The sequence below is a fragment of the Acanthisitta chloris genome, unplaced genomic scaffold, assembly GCF_000695815.1.
Source record: "Acanthisitta chloris isolate BGI_N310 unplaced genomic scaffold, ASM69581v1 scaffold32848, whole genome shotgun sequence".
Classification (NCBI taxonomy): Eukaryota; Metazoa; Chordata; class Aves; order Passeriformes; family Acanthisittidae; genus Acanthisitta; species Acanthisitta chloris.
The window spans coordinates 12,267-16,558 of record NW_008689195.1 but is presented as its reverse complement, the minus strand read 5'-3'; the positions used below and the strand labels follow the sequence as shown (position 1 = coordinate 16,558).

At 50.0% G+C, this 4,292-nt stretch overlaps 1 protein-coding gene across 1 annotated transcript in view; it reads left to right on the top strand.

Moving 5' to 3' along the window:
• Nucleotides 1-4,222: 4,222 nt before the first annotated feature.
• The window catches only part of HSPA4 (heat shock 70kDa protein 4), a 10,644-nt gene continuing 10,574 nt past the window's right edge, over nucleotides 4,223-4,292 (top strand). The window contains 1 exon segment of the mRNA XM_009081332.1: nucleotides 4,223-4,273. The gene's annotated coding sequence lies outside the window, so the exon portion shown is untranslated.

Sequence of the window (4,292 nt, the reverse complement as noted above, 5' to 3'; positions counted from 1 at the left end):
GGGATAAGGATGGGGTTGAGGGTAGGGAGAGGGATGGTGATGGGCATGGAACTGGGGACAAGGATGGAGATGGGCACGGGGATAGGGTTGGGGCTGAGCATGGGGCTGGGGATAGTGCTGGGCATAGGGCTGGGGCTGGGGCTAGGGATGGGAACTGGGATAGGGTTGGGGCTGGGGAGAGTTCTGGGTCTGGGACTGGGGACAGGGATAGGGTTGGGACTGGGCACAGAGCTGCGGATAGTGCTGGAACTGGAGATAGTGCTGGAGCTGAGGCTGAACACAGGATTGGGGACAGGGATAGAGCTGGGGGGATAGTGCTGGGCATAGGGCTGGGGCTGGGGCTAGGGATGGGAACTGGGATAGGGTTGGGGCTGGGGAGAGTTCTGGGTCTGGGACTGGGGACAGGGATAGGGTTGGGACTGGGCACAGAGCTGCGGATAGTGCTGGAACTGGAGATAGTGCTGGAGCTGAGGCTGAACACAGGATTGGGGACAGGGATAGAGCTGGGGTTGAGGCCTGGGTTGGGGATGGGCCAGGGCTCGTGGGGCTGCAGAGGATGCCCTGGGGACCTGCCTGAGCCCTTCTGTTCGTGTAGCATGGGCTGTGTGTGCTCCCTCAACAGGGCCAGGACTGTGAGTGTGGGGAGAAGCATCACTGGGTGATGGAAGTGCCAAGCCTTAGCTCGCTGGGCATTGTCACCTTGTTCTGTGTGTCCTGTCCCCCAGCACTGCAGGGCTGGTACAGGCTCTGTGTGAGCCCCCTGGGTCACAGCTTGGGCAGGGCTCAGCAGCCTGTTCTTAGTTCCTTCTGCACCAAAAGGGCACAAAAAGTGGTGTTGGGTCTTTGGTTCTCCATTGGAATGAGCCACCAGAGAGACAAGTTGTTGGGATAGGGAAGTGAGAGGGAACAGGCTGTGCTGTGTGAGGCTTCTGCTGCTCTGGGAGGGGATGGACCCATAGTGCAGGTCATGGTGAGCTTGGGCTGAAAGCATGTTGTACTTGAGAGTGTACAAAGTGTGTTATCACTACATGCCTATGTCAAAAAGGGACTTTTCAGAAGGGCCTGCAGGGACAGGACAAGGGGGAATGGCTTCACACTGACAGAGAAGAGGTTTAGGTTGGATATTTGGAAGGAATTCCTCCCTGTGAGGTGCTGAGGCACTGGCACAGGTTACCCAGAGCAGCTGTGGCTGCTCCATCCCTGGGAGTGTTCCAGGCCAGGTTGGATGGGGCTTGGAGCAGCCTGGGCTGGTGGGAGGTGTCCCTGCCCAGGGCAGAGGGTGGAATTACATGGTCTTTTAGGTCCCTTCCAACCCAAACCATTCCACAATACATGTGATCAGTTTATTCTAACCCTGCTCATATGATCCTTCTCAACACATTTCTCAGGAAGAACATGCATTGCCTCTGTTTCATAGGGAACTTCCTTAGGAGAGAAAGAACTGGGATAAAATTCCTGAACTGCAAAACAGAGGTGGAAAAAGAACTCGCAGCGCATCAAACCTGGAGGAGAACTGTTGGGAAAGCTTAGAAACCTACTGTATGTTCCAGTAGCTAGTAAATAAACTGCTGTCTTGGTGAGACAGCTGCATTGTCTGGGTTGTTTGGGGTTTTTTTTCAGACCCCTCACATCACTCCAGAAGCTGAGAGACACAGTGACCAGGCAGCACCTCAGCTCTGCTCCCTCCTGTCTCTGAGCAGTGAAGAGATGAAGGGGATTTTGCATTCAGCACATGTGCTCAAGTATCCAGAGAGCTCTGAAGTGTTCTCGGTGATGGGGAAGGTTAAAGGGTAGATGTGCTAGGGAAGTATTTAAGGTAATGAATTTCAGAGCTGTGGTCTGACAGCTCTGGATGTTTGGCCCTCAGCGAGTTAAGTTCTGGTAAGAGACAGACAGACATATATTGGAGATCTGAGCACAAATGTCACTCCTTGAAGGAGAATGACTAAATGAAATACCTCACACAACGTCTCCCTTGGGACAGAATTCACTTATGGAAGGCTGAAGAGAAAGTGAAAGGAATGAGCATAATGAAGGTGAGATGGTTTTTAGCAGGACTTAACCTGCAGGTCCTGATCCAAGGGAATGCACAAAACCATTCTGCAGGCAAACCTTTGTCTCAGAGGGAATTCTGAATGATTGTCAAGTGTCTTGGGAGACAGAAAGTCATTGCTGAGCAGTTCTTGCAGTGAGGGAGGTCGTGGAAGGGGTTGGGACAGGTTTCCTCAGGAACTGGCTCCTGGTGAGGGTTAATCACTGTGTTTTCTATGGTGACATCCAAATTTTGGGAAGGATTAGCAGGTATGTGTTACTGTAATCATTTGTATGATCAAAATAAGCCCCACTGAGTGCTTTGTCCTGAGGTTAGTGACACAGGTGACACTCACAGACTCTGCTTTCAGCCCTTGCACTTGGATTCTTCCAGAATCCTGTAAGATTTGCACTGGTACATCCCAAAGCTGTGCAAAACATGTCTTTGAATGTGGAAAAGTGGTGGAGAGAGGTACTGAAAACTGAGAGGGAAAAATGGGGTAGTTTAATCATTTCCATAAGGCTGAAGGGACTTTGATGAAGTGAAATCCTTGTGGATGACCCTATGGAGCTGGTGCTGATCATCAGTGCAGGAGATGAGGCAGGGGCAGTGGTGGGAGCTGCAGTGGTGCCTGCAGGTGTGTTAACACGGATATTCTCTGAAGTAGTTTCATTAGACCTCTGACGACCTTCACTGTGATTGTGTTTCTACTTAAAATTCAGTGGTTAGTTACTCAGCTCCCAGAAACTGTGTAACAGAATAATGTGTATTTAATGAGTTAGCCCTGGTGGCTGTGAACTGATTGGGGGAGTGAGACTGGCTGAAAATTCTTCCCTCCCTTCCTCCCTGTTCCCAGTTTAACTCACCTCTGCACTGGGTCCCTGTGTGGCTCCCCAAAGCTCTCCCCTAACTCAGTGGGTTTGTGGAGATGAGGGGCTGAATTTAGCAGTGAAGTAGCTGGATATGTTTTTGTCCAAGAGAAAGGCAGTAATTCATATCTAAATTCCTTCCAGGAGATCAGAGTAAATTACCAACCAGCTTGGGGCTCCTTAGGGTTTTAGCTCCTGCTCCCTTGGTGTGGGCCTTAGGGTCTGCAGAGCACACACTTCTCACTTGTTGGCTAATCTCTTGAATATTTGTTTCAAACAACAACAGATGTGTTCAGAAATGTAAATTCTGTGTGCTTCAGGGGAGGCCTTGCTGCTTTGTTAAGTTGCTAGTGCATTGGAAGAAGATACAAACCCAATGCAGTTGGATCACCCAATCTTCAGTGCTGCTTTTGACAGTTTCTGCTTGGAACACACAATTCCAAGCCTCAGGCTGAGCTGGAATGTGTTTCTTGTGGCAGCCTTGTGGCATCACCCTGCTGCAAAGCAGATTCCTGACCTGCTGCAAGGAGAGTTATGCTGTTAGGGTGTTGTTTGAGTAGTGAGGATCCCTTGCTCATGGCAGGTTCCCCTCACCAGGTTTACCTCAGTGGTACAAGGGGCTTGGATTAGAGGGCTGGATTTTGTTTGGTTAGGGCCCCTGCAGTTTGTGAAATATGTGAACCAAGAGGCTTAATAGGCCTGGGAATGTCTCCAAAAGCAAGATTTCTTTATTCAGGAGCTCACAAAGCACTGGGAGGAAAGAAGGATTTCTCTTTCTGTACTCCAGGTTATTTCAGTGGGGGCAGATAACACTCAAATACCAATCTCTCTCTGCAGGTTTCTTCCTGCCCCTCAAGGGTTTGCCTCAAAACTGGAAAGCTCAGTTAGCAGCTGGGACAGACACGTAGGAATGGTTTTCTTACAGTCTGGTTTACCTGGTGCTTGTGTCTGAACAGCTGAATGTTTCCTGTGCTATCAGTGACCAGCTTGGCTGTGTCCCAGTTAGTGCTGAGGTGTCAGACCTGGAGCAGGAATAAGTTTGGTTTTGGTGCTGTTCTGCAGTGAGGAGCTTTGCTGCTTGAACTGAACTGAGCCTGTTTTTTCCAGAACCCACAGAACATTCCATGCATAGATTGCAATGAGTGACCAGCTCTCCAATGGACCAGAGAACATTAATTAGCCACAGAACATTCCATGCATAGATTGCAGTGAGTAACCAGCTCTCCAACTAGTGATACTCTAGCACTTTTTACCAGAAAGATGTGCAGTGGAGCTGTACCAGTGACTAACTGGGAATCTTCCTTCTCCTTGTAGGTCTTGTATCTCCTTTGGCCCCAAGAACCGCTCGATCGGAGCTGCAGCTAAGAGCCAGGTGAGCATGTGGTGTGGGT